The sequence below is a fragment of the Triturus cristatus genome, chromosome 3_1, assembly GCF_964204655.1.
Source record: "Triturus cristatus chromosome 3_1, aTriCri1.1, whole genome shotgun sequence".
NCBI classification, from domain to species: Eukaryota; Metazoa; Chordata; class Amphibia; order Caudata; family Salamandridae; genus Triturus; species Triturus cristatus.
The window spans coordinates 947,445,127-947,462,755 of record NC_140583.1 but is presented as its reverse complement, the minus strand read 5'-3'; positions in this window follow the sequence as shown (position 1 = coordinate 947,462,755).

Genomic DNA, 17,629 nt, shown 5'->3' with positions numbered 1-17,629 from the left:
GCTCTCATTAGAGTGAACCACAGTGTCAGGGATTGCTTTTACTCATTTCAGGTTGGCTTGGTTGGTATTTTACCGATTCAAAGCTGTAATACTGTGCCTGAAGTGGTAATTGGCTTTTGTCATTTTACAGTTTGGCAAGGACAGTACTGTGCTAGTCCTATGCTTAAAGACTTTGCTGTACAAATGGCAAAAGACTTTGTCCTTTTCTATCTCGGCGTGGATGGCACTGTGATAATCCCATGCTTAAAAACTTTGATAGAAAAACAGACATTTGAGGTGAGCAGATCTAGAGTGTCGCTGGTGTTGAGAGTGCTCCACACAGGAGCTGCTTTCCACCTAAACTTGAGAACTACCCAGAGTTCTCTGCTTTTCTTTTTTGCATAATTTATTCATCACTCTATGCCTGAAAGGGTATTTCTTTGACTTATACTGGGTGCTCCCTTGTGTCTGGACAAAGCTATACCTCTCTGAAGAGCTCTAAATAGAGCGAAACACAGTGTCAGGAGTTTCTTTTACTCATTTCAGGTTTGCTTGGTTGGTATTTTACCGATTCAAAGCTGTAATACTGTGCCTGAAGTGGTAATTGGCTTTTGTCATTTTACAGCTCGGCAAGGACAGTACTGTGCTAGTCCTATGCTTAAAGACTTTGCTGTACAAATGGCAAAAGACTTTGTCCTTTTCTATCTCGGCGTGGATGGCACTGTGCTAATCCCATGCTTAAAAACTTTGATAGAAAAACAGACATTTGAGGTGAGCAGATCTAGAGTGTCGCTGGTGTTGAGAGTGCTCCATATAGGAGCTGCTTTCCACCTAAACTTGAGAACTACCCAGAGTTCTCTGCTTTTCTTTTTTGCATAATTTATTCGTCACTCTATGCCTTAAAGGGTATTTCTTTGACTTATACTGGGTGCTCCCTTGTGTCTGAACAAAGCTATACCTCTCTGAAGAGCTCTAATTAGAGCGAAACAGAGTGTCAGGGGTTTCTTTTACTCATTTCAGGTTGGCTTGGTTGGTAATTTACCGATTCAAAGCTGTAATACTGTGCCTGAAGTGGTAATTGGCTTTTGTCATTTTACAGCTCGGCAAGGACAGTACTGTGCTAGTCCTATGCTTAAAGACTTTGCTGTACAAATGGTAAAAGACTTTGTCCTTTTCTATCTCGGCGTGGATGGCACTGTGATAATCCCATGCTTAAAAACTTTGATAGAAAAACAGATATTTGAGGTGAGCAGATCTAGAGTGTCGCTGGTGTAGAGAGTGCTCCATATAGGAGCTGCTTTCCACCTAAACTTGAGAACTACCCAGAGTTCTCTGCTTTTGTTTTTTGCATAATTTATTCGTCACTCTATGCCTGAAAGGGTATTTCTTTGACTTATACTGGGTGCTCCCTTGTGTCTGGACAAAGCTATTGTCTCTCTGAAGAGCTCTCATTAGAGCGAACCACAGTGTCAGGGATTGCTTTTACTCATGTCAGGTTGGCTTGGTTGGTATTTTACCGATTCAAAGCTGTAATACTGTGCCTGAAGTGGTAATTGGCTTTTGTCATTTTACAGTTTGGCAAGGACAGTACTGTGCTAGTCCTATGCTTAAAGACTTTGCTGTACAAATGGCAAAAGACTTTGTCCTTTTCTATCTCGGTGTGGATGGCACTGTGATAATCCCATGCTTAAAAACTTTGATAGAAAAACAGACATTTGAGGTGAGCAGATCTAGAGTGTCGCTGGTGTTGAGAGTGCTCCACACAGGAGCTGCTTTCCACCTAAACTTGAGAACTACCCAGAGTTCTCTGCTTTTCTTTTTTGCATAATTTATTCATCACTCTATGCCTGAAAGGGTATTTCTTTGACTTATACTGGGTGCTCCCTTGTGTCTGGACAAAGCTATACCTCTATGAAGAGCTCTAAATAGAGCGAAACACAGTGTCAGGAGTTCCTTTTACTCATTTCAGGTTTGCTTGGTTGGTATTTTACCGATTCAAAGCTGTAATACTGTGCCTGAAGTGGTAATTGGCTTTTGTCATTTTGCAGCTCGGCAAGGACAGTACTGTGCTTGTCCTATGCTTAAAGACTTTGCTGTACAAATGGCAAAAGACTTTGTCCTTTTCTATCTCGGCGTGGATGGCACTGTGCTAATCCCATGCTCAAAAACTTTGATAGAAAAACAGACATTTGAGGTGAGCAGATCTAGAGTGTCGCTGGTGTTGAGAGTGCTCCATATAGGAGCTGCTTTCCACCTAAACTTGAGAACTACCCAGAGTTCTCTGCTTTTCTTTTTTGCATAATTTATTCGTCACTCTATGCCTTAAAGGGTATTTCTTTGACTTATACTGGGTGCTCCCTTGTGTCTGAACAAAGCTAAACCTCTCTGAAGAGTTCTAATTAGAGCGAAACAGAGTGTCAGGGGTTTCTTTTACTCATTTCAGGTTGGCTTGGTTGGTAATTTACCGATTCAAAGCTGTAATACTGTGCCTGAAGTGGTAATTGGCTTTTGTCATTTTACAGCTCGGCAAGGACAGTACTGTGCTAGTCCTATGCTTAAAGACTTTGCTGTACAAATGGTAAAAGACTTTGTCCTTTTCTATCTCGGCGTGGATGGCACTGTGATAATCCCATGCTTAAAAACTTTGATAGAAAAACAGACATTTGAGGTGAGCAGATCTAGAGTGTCGCTGGTGTTGAGAGTGCTCCATATAGGAGCTGCTTTCCACCTAAACTTGAGAACTACCCAGAGTTCTCTGCTTTTCTTTTTTGCATAATTTATTCATCACTCTATGCTTGAAAGGGTATTTCTTTGACTTATACTGGTTGCTCCCTTGTGTCTGGACAAAGCTATACCTCTCTGAAGGGCTCTTATTAGAGCGAAACACAGTGTCAGGGGTTGCTTTTACTCATGCTTGGTTGGTATTTTACTGATTCTAAGCTGCAATACTGTGCCTGAAGTGGTAATTGGCTTTTGTCATTTTACAGCTCGGCAAGGACAGTACTGTGCTAGTCCTATGTTTAAAGACTTTGCTGTACAAATGGCAAAAGACTTTGTCCATTTCTATCTCGGCGTGGATGGCACTGTGCTAATCCCATGCTTAAAAACTTTGATAGAAAAACTGACATTTGAGGTGAGCAGATCTAGAGTGTCGCTGGTGATGAGAGTGCTCCATACAGGAGCTGCTTTCCACCTAAACTTGAGAACTACCCAGAGTTCTCTGCTTTTCTTTTTTGCATAATTTATTCATCACTCTATTTCTGAAAGGGTATTTCTTTGACTTATACTGGGTGCTCCCTTGTGTCTGGACAAAGCTATACCTCTCTGAAGAGCTCTAATTAGAGCGAAACACAGTGTCAGGGGTTGCTTTTACTCATTTCAGGTTGGCTTGGCTGGTATTTTACCGATTCAAAGCTGTAATACTATGCCTGAAGTGGTAATTGGCTTTTGTCATTTTACAGCTCGGCAAGGAGAGTACTGTGCTAGTCCTATGCTTAAAGACTTTGCTGTACAAATGGCAAAAGACTTTGTCCATTTCTATCTCGGCGTGGATGGCACTGTGCTAATCCCATGCTTAAAAACTTTGATAGAAAAACAGACATTTGAGGTGAGCAGATCTAGAGTGTCGCTGGTGTTGAGAGTGCTCCATACAGGAGCTGCTTTCCACCTAAACTTGAGAACTACCCAGAGTTCTCTGCTTTTCTTTCATAATTTATTCGTCACTCTATACCTGAAAGGGTATTTCTTTGACTTATACTGGGTGCTCCCTTGTGTCTGGACAAAGCTATACCTCTCTGAAGAGCTCTAATTAGAGCGAAACACAGTGTCAGGGGTTGCTTTTACTCATTTCAGGTTGGCTTGGTTGGTATTTTACCGATTCAAAGCTGTAATACTGTGCCTGAAGTGGTAATTGGCTTTTGTCATTTTACAGCTCGGCAAGGACAGTACTGTGCTAGTCCTATGCTTAAAGACTTTGCTGTACAAATTGCAAAAGACTTTGTCTTTTTCTATCTCGGCGTGGATGGCACTGTGCTAATCTCATGCTTAAAAACTTTGATAGAAAAACAGACATTTGAGGTGAGCAGATCTAGAGTGTCGCTGGTGTTGAGAGTGCTCCATATAGGAGCTGCTTTCCACCTAAACTTGAGAACTACCCAGAGTTCTCTGCTTTTCTTTTTTGCATAATTTATTCGTCACTCGATGCCTTAAAGGGTATTTCTTTGACTTATACTGGGTGCTCCCTTGTGTCTGAACAAAGCTATACCTCTCTGAAGAGCTCTAATTAGAGCGAAACAGAGTGTCAGGGGTTTCTTTTACTCATTTCAGGTTGGCTTGGTTGGTAATTTACCGATTCAAAGCTGTAATACTGTGCCTGAAGTGGTAATTGGCTTTTGTCATTTTACAGCTCGGCAAGGACAGTACTGTGCTAGTCCTATGCTTAAAGACTTTGCTGTACAAATGGTAAAAGACTTTGTCCTTTTCTATCTCGGCGTGGATGGCACTGTGATAATCCCATGCTTAAAAACTTTGATAGAAAAACAGACATTTGAGGTGAGCAGATCTAGAGTGTCGCTGGTGTTGAGAGTGCTCCATATAGGAGCTGCTTTCCACCTAAACTTGAGAACTACCCAGAGTTCTCTGCTTTTCTTTTTTGCATAATTTATTCATCACTCTATGCTTGAAAGGGTATTTCTTTGACTTATACTGGGTGCTCCCTTGTGTCTGGACAAAGCTATACCTCTCTGAAGGGCTCTTATTAGAGCGACACACAGTGTCAGGGGTTGCTTTTACTCATGCCAGGTTGGCTTGGTTGGTATTTTACTGATTCTAAGCTGCAATACTGTGCCTGAAGTGGTAATTGGCTTTTGTCATTTTACAGCTCGGCAAGGACAGTACTGTGCTAGTCCTATGTTTAAAGACTTTGCTGTACAAATGGCAAAAGACTTTGTCCATTTCTATCTCGGAGTGGATGGCACTGTGCTAATCCCATGCTTAAAAACTTTGATAGAAAAACTGACATTTGAGGTGAGCAGATCTAGAGTGTCGCTGGTGATGAGAGTGCTCCATACAGGAGCTGCTTTCCACCTAAACTTGAGAACTGCCCAGAGTTCTCTGCTTTTCTTTTTTGCATAATTTATTCATCACTCTATTTCTGAAAGGGTATTTCTTTGACTTATACTGGGTGCTCCCTTGTGTCTGGACAAAGCTATACCTCTCTGAAGAGCTCTAATTAGAGCGAAACACAGTGTCAGGGGTTGCTTTTACTCATTTCAGGTTGGCTTGGCTGGTATTTTACCGATTCAAAGCTGTAATACTATGCCTGAAGTGGTAACTGGCTTTTGTCATTTTACAGCTCGGCAAGGAGAGTACTGTGCTAGTCCTATGCTTAAAGACTTTGCTGTACAAATGGCAAAAGACTTTGTCCATTTCTATCTCGGCGTGGATGGCACTGTGCTAATCCCATGCTTAAAAACTTTGATAGAAAAACAGACATTTGAGGTGAGCAGATCTAGAGTGTCGCTGGTGTTGAGAGTGCTCCATATAGGAGCTGCTTTCCACCTAAACTTGAGAACTACCCAGAGTTCTCTGCTTTTCTTTTTGCATAATTTATTCGTCACTCTATGCCTGAAAGGGTATTTCTTTGACTTATACTGGGTGCTCCCTTGTGTCTGGACAAAGCTATACCTCTCTGAAGAGCTCTCTTTAGAGCGAAACACAGTGTCAGGGGTTGCTTTTACTCATTTCAGGTTGGCTTGGTTGGTATTTTACCGATTCAAAGCTGTAATACTGTGCCTGAAGTGGTAATTGTCTTTTGTCATTTTACAGCTCGGCAAGGACAGTACTGTGCTAGTCCTATGGTTAAAGACTTAGCTGTACAAATGGCAAAAGACTTTGTCCTTTTCTATCTCGACGTGGATGGCACTGTGCTAATCCCATGCTTAAAAACTTTGATAGAAAAACAGACATTTGAGGTGAGCAGATCTAGAATGTCGCTGGTGATGAGAGTGCTCCATACAGGAGCTGCTTTCTACCTAAACTTGAGAACTACCCAGAGTTCTCTGCTTTTTTTGTTGCATATTTTATTCATCACTCGATTCCTGAAAGGGTATTTCTTTGACTTATACTGGGTGCTCCCTTGTGTCTGGACAAAGCTATACCTCTCTGAAGAGCTCTAATTAGAGTGAAACACAGTGTCGGGGGTTGCTTTTACTCATTTCAGGTTGGCTTGGTTGGTATTTTACCGATTTAAAGCTGTAATACTGTGCCTGAAGTGGTAATTGGCTTTTGTCATTTTACAGCTCGGCAAGGACAGTACTGTGCTAGTTCTATGCTTAAAGACTTTGCTGTACAAATGGCAAAAGACTTTGTCCTTTTCTATCTCGGCGTGGATGGCACTGTGATAATCCCATGCTTAAAAACTTTGATAGAAAAACAGACATTTGAGGTGAGCAGATCTAGAGTGTCGCTGGTGTTGAGAGTGCTCCATACAGGAACTGCTTTCCACCTAAACTTGAGAACTACCCAGAGTTCTCTGCTTTTCTTTTTTGCATAATTTATTCGTCACTCTATGCCTGAAAGGGAATTTCTTTGACTTATACAGGGTGCTCCCTTGTGTCTGGACAAAGCTATATCTCTCTGAAGAGCTCTAATTAGAGCGAAACACAGTGTCAGGGGTTGGTTTTTACTCATTTCAGGTTGGCTTGGTTGGTATTTTACCCATTCAAAGCTGTAATACTGTGCCTGAAGTGGTAATTGGCTTTTGTCATTTTACAGCTCGGCAAGGACAGTACTGTGCTAGTCCTATGCTTAAAGACTTTGCTGTACAAATGGCAAAAGACTTTGTCCTTTTCTATCTCGGCGTGGATGGCACTGTGATAATCCCATGCTTAAAAACTTTGATAGAAAAACAGACATTTGAGGTGAGCAGATCTAGAGTGTCGCTGGTGTTGAGAGTGCTCCATACAGGAGCTGCTTTCCCCCTAACCTTGAGAACTACCCAGAGTTCTATGCTTTTGTTTTTTGCATAATTTATTCGTCTCTCTATGCCTGAAAGGGTATTTCTTTGACTTATACTGGGTGCTCCCTTGTGTCTGGACAAAGCTATTGCCTCTCTGAAGAGCTCTCATTAGAGTGAACCACAGTGTCAGGGATTGCTTTTACTCATTTCAGGTTGGCTTGGTTGGTATTTTACCGATTCAAAGCTGTAATACTGTGCCTGAAGTGGTAATTGGCTTTTGTCATTTTACAGTTTGGCAAGGACAGTACTGTGCTAGTCCTATGCTTAAAGACTTTGCTGTACAAATGGCAAAAGACTTTGTCCTTTTCTATCTCGGCGTGGATGGCACTGTGATAATCCCATGCTTAAAAACTTTGATAGAAAAACAGACATTTGAGGTGAGCAGATCTAGAGTGTCGCTGGTGTTGAGAGTGCTCCACACAGGAGCTGCTTTCCACCTAAACTTGAGAACTACCCAGAGTTCTCTGCTTTTCTTTTTTGCATAATTTATTCATCACTCTATGCCTGAAAGGGTATTTCTTTGACTTATACTGGGTGCTCCATTGTGTCTGGACAAAGCTATACCTCTCTGAAGAGCTCTAAATAGAGCGAAACACAGTGTCAGGAGTTCCTTTTACTCATTTCAGGTTTGCTTGGTTGGTATTTTACTGATTCAAAGCTGTAATACTGTGCCTGAAGTGGTAATTGGCTTTTGTCGTTTTACAGCTCGACAAGGACAGTACCGTGCTAGTCCTATGCTTAAAGACTTTGCTGTACAAATGGCAAAAGACTTTGTCCTTTTCTATCTCGGCGTGGATGGCACTGTGCTAATCCCATGCTTAAAAACTTTGATAGAAAAACAGACATTTGAGGTGAGCAGATCTAGAGTGTCGCTGGTGTTGAGAGTGCTCCATATAGGAGCTGCTTTACACCTAAACTTGAGAACTACCCAGAGTTCTCTGCTTTTCTTTTTTGCATAATTTATTCATCACTCTATTTCTGAAAGGGTATTTCTTTGACTTATACTGGGTGCTCCCTTGTGTCTGGACAAAGCTATACCTCTCTGAAGAGCTCTAATTAGAGCGAAACACAGTGTCAGGGGTTGCTTTTACTCATTTCAGGTTGGCTTGGCTGGTATTTTACCGATTCAAAGCTGTAATACTATGCCTGAAGTGGTAATTGGCTTTTGTCATTTTACAGCTCGGCAAGGAGAGTACTGTGCTAGTCCTATGCTTAAAGACTTTGCTGTACAAATGGCAAAAGACTTTGTCCATTTCTATCTCGGCGTGGATGGCACTGTGCTAATCCCATGCTTAAAAACTTTGATAGAAAAACAGACATTTGAGGTGAGCAGATCTAGAGTGTCGCTGGTGTTGAGAGTGCTCCATACAGGAGCTGCTTTCCACCTAAACGTGAGAACTACCCAGAGTTCTCTGCTTTTCTTTTTTGCATAATTTATTCGTCACTCTATGCCTGAAAGGGTATTTCTTTGACTTATACTGGGTGCTCTCTTGTGTCTGGACAAAGCTATATCTCTCTGAAGGGCTCTTATTAGAGCGAAACACAGTGTCAGGGATTGCTTTTACTCATTTCAGGTTGGCTTGGTTGGTATTTTACGGATTCAAAGCTGTAATACTGTGCCTGAAGTGGTAATTGCCTTTTGTCATTTTACAGTTTGGCAAGGACAGTACTGTGCTAGTCCTATGCTTAAAGACTTTGCTGTACAAATGGCAAAAGACTTTGTCCTTTTCTATCTCGGCGTGGATGGCACTGTGATAATCCCATGCTTAAAAACTTTGATAGAAAAACAGACATTTGAGGTGAGCAGATCTAGAGTGTCGCTGGTGTTGAGAGTGCTCCACACAGGAGCTGCTTTCCACCTAAACTTGAGAACTACCCAGAGTTCTCTGCTTTTCTTTTTTGCATAATTTATTCATCACTCTATGCCTGAAAGGGTATTTCTTTGACTTATACTGGGTGCTCCCTTGTGTCTGGACAAAGCTATACCTCTCTGAAGAGCTCTAAATAAAGCGAAACACAGTGTCAGGAGTTCCTTTTACTCATTTCAGGTTTGCTTGGTTGGTATTTTACCGATTCAAAGCTGTAATACTGTGCCTGAAGTGGTAATTGGCTTTTGTCATTTTACAGCTCGACAAGGACAGTACTGTGCTAGTCCTATGCTTAAAGACTTTGCTGTACAAATGGCAAAAGACTTTGTCCTTTTCTATCTCGGCGTGGATGGCACTGTGCTAATCCCATGCTTAAAAACTTTGATAGAAAAACAGACATTTGAGGTGAGCAGATCTAGAGTGTCGCTGGTGTTGAGAGTGCTCCATATAGGAGCTGCTTTCCACCTAAACTTGAGAACTACCCAGAGTTCTCTGCTTTTCTTTTTTGCATAATTTATTCGTCACTCTATGCCTTAAAGGGTATTTCTTTGACTTATACTGGGTGCTCCCTTGTGTCTGAACAAAGCTATACCTCTCTGAAGAGCTCTAATTAGAGCGAAACAGAGTGTCAGGGGTTTATTTTACTCATTTCAGGTTGGCTTGGTTGGTAATTTACCGATTCAAAGCTGTAATACTGTGCCTGAAATGGTAATTGGCTTTTGTCATTTTACAGCTCGGCAAGGACAGTACTGTGCTAGTCCTATGCTTAAAGACTTTGCTGTACAAATGGTAAAAGACTTTGTCCTTTTCTATCTCGGCGTGGATGGCACTGTGATAATCCCATGCTTAAAAACTTTGATAGAAAAACAGACATTTGAGGTGAGCAGATCTAGAGTGTCGCTGGTGTTGAGAGTGCCCCATATAGGAGCTGCTTTCCACCTAAACTTGAGAACTACCCAGAGTTCTCTGCTTTTCTTTTTTGCATAATTTATTCATCACTCTATGCTTGAAAGGGTATTTCTTTGACTTATACTGGGTGCTCCCTTGTGTCTGGACAAAGCTATACCTCTCTGAAGGGCTCTTATTAGAGCGAAACACAGTGTCAGGGGTTGCTTTTACTCATGCCAGGTTGGCTTGGATGGTATTTTACTGATTCTAAGCTGCAATACTGTGCCTGAAGTGGTAATTGGCTTTTGTCATTTTACAGCTCGGCAAGGACAGTACTGTGCTAGTCCTATGCTTAAAGACTTTGCTGTACAAATGGCAAAAGACTTTGTCCTTTTCTATCTCGGCGTGGATGGCACTGTGCTAATCCCATGCTTAAAAACTTTGATAGAAAAACTGACATTTGAGATGAGCAGATCTAGAGTGTCGCTGGTGATGAGAGTGCTCCATACAGGAGCTGCTTTCCACCTAAACTTGAGAACTACCCAGAGTTCTATGCTTTTGTTTTTTGCATAATTTATTCGTCTCTCTATGCCTGAAAGGGTATTTCTTTGACTTATACTGGGTGCTCCCTTGTGTCTGGACAAAGCTATTACCTCTCTGAAGAGCTCTCATTAGAGCGAACCACAGTGTCAGGGATTGCTTTTACTCATTTCAGGTTGGCTTGGTTGGTATTTTACCGATTCAAAGCTGTAATACTGTGCCTGAAGTGGTAATTGGCTTTTGTCATTTTACAGTTTGGCAAGGACAGTACTGTGCTAGTCCTATGCTTAAAGACTTTGCTGTACAAATGGCAAAAGACTTTGTCCTTTTCTATCTCGGCGTGGATGGCACTGTGATAATCCCATGCTTAAAAACTTTGATAGAAAAACAGACATTTGAGGTGAGCAGATCTAGAGTGTCGCTGGTGTTGAGAGTGCTCCACACAGGAGCTGCTTTCCACCTAAACTTGAGAACTACCCAGAGTTCTCTGCTTTTCTTTTTTGCATAATTTATTCATCACTCTATGCCTGAAAGGGTATTTCTTTGACTTATACTGGGTGCTCCCTTGTGTCTGGACAAAGCTATACCTCTCTGAAGAGCTCTAAATAGAGCGAAACACAGTGTCAGGAGTTCCTTTTACTCATTTCAGGTTTGCTTGGTTGGTAATTTACCGATTCAAAGCTGTAATACTGTGCCTGAAGTGGTAATTGGCTTTTGTCATTTTACAGCTCGGCAAGGACAGTACTGTGCTAGTCCTATGCTTAAAGACTTTGCTGTACAAATGGTAAAAGACTTTGTCCTTTTCTATCTCGGCGTGGATGGCACTGTGATAATCCCATGCTTAAAAACTTTGATAGAAAAACAGACATTTGAGGTGAGCAGATCTAGAGTGTCGCTGGTGTTGAGAGTGCTCCATATAGGAGCTGCTTTCCACCTAAACTTGAGAACTACCCAGAGTTCTCTGCTTTTCTTTTTTGCATAATTTATTCATCACTCTATGCTTGAAAGGGTATTTCTTTGACTTATACTGGGTGCTCCCTTGTGTCTGGACAAAGCTATATCTCTCTGAAGGGCTCTTATTAGAGCGAAACACAGTTTCAGGGGTTGCTTTTACTCATGCCAGGTTGGCATGGTTGGTATTTTACTGATTCTAAGCTGCAATACTGTGCCTGAAGTGGTAATTGGCTTTTGTCATTTTACAGCTCGGCAAGGACAGTACTGTGCTAGTCCTATGTTTAAAGACTTTGCTGTACAAATGGCAAAAGACTTTGCCCTTTTCTATCTCGGCGTGGATGGCACTGTGCTAATCCCATGCTTAAAAACTTTGATAGAAAAACTGACATTTGAGGTGAGCAGATCTAGAGTGTCACTGGTGATGAGAGTGCTCCATACAGGAGCTGCTTTCCACCTAAACTTGAGAACTAACCAGAGTTCTCTGCTTTTCTTTTTTGCATAATTTATTCATCACTCTATTTCTGAAAGGGTATTTCTTTGACTTATACTGGGTGCTCCCTTGTGTCTGGACAAAGCTATACCTCTCTGAAGAGCTCTAATTAGAGCGAACCACAGTGTCAGGGATTGCTTTTACTCATTTCAGGTTGGCTTGGCTGGTATTTTACCGATTCAAAGCTGTAATACTGTGCCTGAAGGGGTAATTGGCTTTTGTCATTTTACAGTTTGGCAAGGACAGTACTGTGCTAGTCCTATGCTTAAAGACTTTGCTGTACAAATGGCAAAAGACTTTCTCCTTTTCTATCTCGGCGTGGATGGCACTGTGATAATCCCATGCTTAAAAACTTTGATAGAAAAACAGACATTTGAGGTGAGCAGATCTAGAGTGTTGCTGGTGTTGAGAGTGCTCCATACAGGAGCTGCTTTCCACCTAAACTTGAGAACTACCCAGAGTTCTCTGCTTTTCTTTTTTGCATAATTTATTCGTCACTCTATGCCTGAAAGGGTCTTTCTTTGACTTATACTGGGTGCTCCCTTATGTCTGGACAAAGCTATACCTCTCTGAAGAGCTCTCATTAGAGTGAAACACAGTGTCAGGGGTTGCTTTTACTCATTTCAGGTTGGCTTGGTTGGTATTTTACCAATTCAAAGCTGTAATACTGTGCCTGAAGTGGTAATTGGCTTTTGTCATTTTACAGCTCGGCAAGGACAGTACTGTGCTAGTCCTATGCTTAAAGACTTTGCTGTACAAATGGCAAAAGACTTTGTCCTTTTCTATCTCGGTGTGGATGGCACTGTGCTAATCCCATGCTTAAAAACTTGGATAGAAAAACAGACATTTGAGGTGAGCAGATCTAGAGTGTCGCTGGTGTTGAGAGTGCTCCATACAGGAGCTGCTTTCCACCTAAACTTGAGAACTACCCAGAGTTCTCTGCTTTTCTTTTTTGCATAATTCATTCGTCACTCTCTGCCTGAAAGGGTATTTCTTTGACTTATACTGGGTGCTCTCTTGTGTCTGGACAAAGCTATATCTCTCTGAAGGGCTATTATTAGAGCGAAACACAGTGTCAGGGGTTGCTTTTACTCATTTCAGGTTGGCTTGGTTGGTATTTTACTGATTCTAAGCTGCAATACTGTGCCTGAAGTGGTAATTGGCTTTTGTCATTTTACAGCTCGGTAAGGACAGTACTGTGCTAGTCCTATGCTTAAAGACTTTGCTGTACAAATGGCAAAAGACTTTGTCCTTTTCTATCTCGGCGTGGATGGCACTGTGCTAATCCCATGCTTAAAAACTTTGATAGAAAAACTGACATTTGAGGTGAGCAGATCTAGAGTGTCGCTGGTGATGAGAGTGCTCCATACAGGAGCTGCTTTCCACCTAAACTTGAGAACTACCCAGAGTTCTCTGCTTTTCTTTTTTGCATAATATAGTCATCACTCTATTCCTGAAAGGGTATTTCTTTGACTTATACTGGGTGCTGTCTTGTGTCTGGACAAAGCTATACCTCTCTGAAGAGCTCTAATTAGAGCGAAACACAGTGTCAGGGGTTGCTTTTACTCATTTCAGGTTGGCTTGGCTGGTATTTTACAGATTCAAAGCTGTAATACTGTGCCTGAAGTGGTAATTGGCTTTTGTCATTTTACAGCTCGGCAAGGACAGTACTGTGCTAGTCCTATGCTTAAAGACTTTGCTGTACAAATGGCAAAAGACTTTGTCCTTTTCTATCTCGGCGTGGATGGCACTGTGCTAATCCCATGCTTAAAAACTTTGATAGAAAAACAGACATTTGAGGTGAGCAGATCTAGAGTGTCGCTGGTGTTGAGAGTGCTCCATACAGGAGCTGCTTTCCACCTAAACTAGAGAACTACCCAGAGTTCTATGCTTTTGTTTTTTGCATAATTTATTCGTCTCTCTATGCCTGAAAGGGTATTTCTTTGACTTATACTGGGTGCTCCCTTGTGTCTGGACAAAGCTATTGCCTCAATGAAGAGCTCTCATTAGAGTGAACCACAGTGTCAGGGATTGCTTTTACTCATTTCAGGTTGGCTTGGTTGGTATTTTACCGATTCAAAGCTGTAATACTGTGCCTGAAGTGGTAATTGGCTTTTGTCATTTTACAGTTTGGCAAGGACAGTACTGTGCTAGTCCTATGCTTAAAGACTTTGCTGTACAAATGGCAAAAGACTTTGTCCTTTTCTATCTCGGCGTGGATGGCACTGTGATAATCCCATGCTTAAAAACTTTGATAGAAAAACAGACATTTGAGGTGAGCAGATCTAGAGTGTCGCTGGTGTTGAGAGTGCTCCACACAGGAGCTGCTTTCCACCTAAACTTGAGAACTACCCAGAGTTCTCTGCTTTTCTTTTTTGCATAATTTATTCATCACTCTATGCCTGAAAGGGTATTTCTTTGACTTATACTGGGTGCTCCCTTGTGTCTGGACAAAGCTATACCTCTCTGAAGAGCTCTAAATAGAGCGAAACACAGTGTCAGGAGTTTCTTTTACTCATTTCAGGTTTGCTTGGTTGGTATTTTACCGATTCAAAGCTGTAATACTGTGCCTGAAGTGGTAATTGGCTTTTGTCATTTTACAGCTCGGCAAGGACAGTACTGTGCTAGTCCTATGCTTAAAGACTTTGCTGTACAAATGGCAAAAGACTTTGTCCTTTTCTATCTCGGCGTGGATGGCACTGTGCTAATCCCATGCTTAAAAACTTTGATAGAAAAACAGACATTTGAGGTGAGCAGATCTAGAGTGTCGCTGGTGTTGAGAGTGCTCCATATAGGAGCTGCTTTCCACCTAAACTTGAGAACTACCCAGAGTTCTCTGCTTTTCTTTTTTGCATAATTTATTCGTCACTCTATGCCTTAAAGGGTATTTCTTTGACTTATACTGGGTGCTCCCTTGTGTCTGAACAAAGCTATACCTCTCTGAAGAGCTCTAATTAGAGCGAAACAGAGTGTCAGGGGTTTCTTTTACTCATTTCAGGTTGGCTTGGTTGGTAATTTACCGATTCAAAGCTGTAATACTGTGCCTGAAGTGGTAATTGGCTTTTGTCATTTTACAGCTCGGCAAGGACAGTACTGTGCTAGTCCTATGCTTAAAGACTTTGCTGTACAAATGGTAAAAGACTTTGTCCTTTTCTATCTCGGCGTGGATGGCACTGTGATAATCCCATGCTTAAAAACTTTGATAGAAAAACAGATATTTGAGGTGAGCAGATCTAGAGTGTCGCTGGTGTAGAGAGTGCTCCATATAGGAGCTGCTTTCCACCTAAACTTGAGAACTACCCAGAGTTCTCTGCTTTTGTTTTTTGCATAATTTATTCGTCACTCTATGCCTGAAAGGGTATTTCTTTGACTTATACTGGGTGCTCCCTTGTGTCTGGACAAAGCTATTGTCTCTCTGAAGAGCTCTCATTAGAGCGAACCACAGTGTCAGGGATTGCTTTTACTCATGTCAGGTTGGCTTGGTTGGTATTTTACCGATTCAAAGCTGTAATACTGTGCCTGAAGTGGTAATTGGCTTTTGTCATTTTACAGTTTGGCAAGGACAGTACTGTGCTAGTCCTATGCTTAAAGACTTTGCTGTACAAATGGCAAAAGACTTTGTCCTTTTCTATCTCGGTGTGGATGGCACTGTGATAATCCCATGCTTAAAAACTTTGATAGAAAAACAGACATTTGAGGTGAGCAGATCTAGAGTGTCGCTGGTGTTGAGAGTGCTCCACACAGGAGCTGCTTTCCACCTAAACTTGAGAACTACCCAGAGTTCTCTGCTTTTCTTTTTTGCATAATTTATTCATCACTCTATGCCTGAAAGGGTATTTCTTTGACTTATACTGGGTGCTCCCTTGTGTCTGGACAAAGCTATACCTCTATGAAGAGCTCTAAATAGAGCGAAACACAGTGTCAGGAGTTCCTTTTACTCATTTCAGGTTTGCTTGGTTGGTATTTTACCGATTCAAAGCTGTAATACTGTGCCTGAAGTGGTAATTGGCTTTTGTCATTTTGCAGCTCGGCAAGGACAGTACTGTGCTTGTCCTATGCTTAAAGACTTTGCTGTACAAATGGCAAAAGACTTTGTCCTTTTCTATCTCGGCGTGGATGGCACTGTGCTAATCCCATGCTCAAAAACTTTGATAGAAAAACAGACATTTGAGGTGAGCAGATCTAGAGTGTCGCTGGTGTTGAGAGTGCTCCATATAGGAGCTGCTTTCCACCTAAACTTGAGAACTACCCAGAGTTCTCTGCTTTTCTTTTTTGCATAATTTATTCGTCACTCTATGCCTTAAAGGGTATTTCTTTGACTTATACTGGGTGCTCCCTTGTGTCTGAACAAAGCTAAACCTCTCTGAAGAGCTCTAATTAGAGCGAAACAGAGTGTCAGGGGTTTCTTTTACTCATTTCAGGTTGGCTTGGTTGGTAATTTACCGATTCAAAGCTGTAATACTGTGCCTGAAGTGGTAATTGGCTTTTGTCATTTTACAGCTCGGCAAGGACAGTACTGTGCTAGTCCTATGCTTAAAGACTTTGCTGTACAAATGGTAAAAGACTTTGTCCTTTTCTATCTCGGCGTGGATGGCACTGTGATAATCCCATGCTTAAAAACTTTGATAGAAAAACAGACATTTGAGGTGAGCAGATCTAGAGTGTCGCTGGTGTTGAGAGTGCTCCATATAGGAGCTGCTTTCCACCTAAACTTGAGAACTACCCAGAGTTCTCTGCTTTTCTTTTTTGCATAATTTATTCATCACTCTATGCTTGAAAGGGTATTTCTTTGACTTATACTGGTTGCTCCCTTGTGTCTGGACAAAGCTATACCTCTCTGAAGGGCTCTTATTAGAGCGAAACACAGTGTCAGGGGTTGCTTTTACTCATGCTTGGTTGGTATTTTACTGATTCTAAGCTGCAATACTGTGCCTGAAGTGGTAATTGGCTTTTGTCATTTTACAGCTCGGCAAGGACAGTACTGTGCTAGTCCTATGTTTAAAGACTTTGCTGTACAAATGGCAAAAGACTTTGTCCATTTCTATCTCGGCGTGGATGGCACTGTGCTAATCCCATGCTTAAAAACTTTGATAGAAAAACTGACATTTGAGGTGAGCAGATCTAGAGTGTCGCTGGTGATGAGAGTGCTCCATACAGGAGCTGCTTTCCACCTAAACTTGAGAACTACCCAGAGTTCTCTGCTTTTCTTTTTTGCATAATTTATTCATCACTCTATTTCTGAAAGGGTATTTCTTTGACTTATACTGGGTGCTCCCTTGTGTCTGGACAAAGCTATACCTCTCTGAAGAGCTCTAATTAGAGCGAAACACAGTGTCAGGGGTTGCTTTTACTCATTTCAGGTTGGCTTGGCTGGTATTTTACCGATTCAAAGCTGTAATACTATGCCTGAAGTGGTAATTGGCTTTTGTCATTTTACAGCTCGGCAAGGAGAGTACTGTGCTAGTCCTATGCTTAAAGACTTTGCTGTACAAATGGCAAAAGACTTTGTCCATTTCTATCTCGGCGTGGATGGCACTGTGCTAATCCCATGCTTAAAAACTTTGATAGAAAAACAGACATTTGAGGTGAGCAGATCTAGAGTGTCGCTGGTGTTGAGAGTGCTCCATACAGGAGCTGCTTTCCACCTAAACTTGAGAACTACCCAGAGTTCTCTGCTTTTCTTTCATAATTTATTCGTCACTCTATACCTGAAAGGGTATTTCTTTGACTTATACTGGGTGCTCCCTTGTGTCTGGACAAAGCTATACCTCTCTGAAGAGCTCTAATTAGAGCGAAACACAGTGTCAGGGGTTGCTTTTACTCATTTCAGGTTGGCTTGGTTGGTATTTTACCGATTCAAAGCTGTAATACTGTGCCTGAAGTGGTAATTGG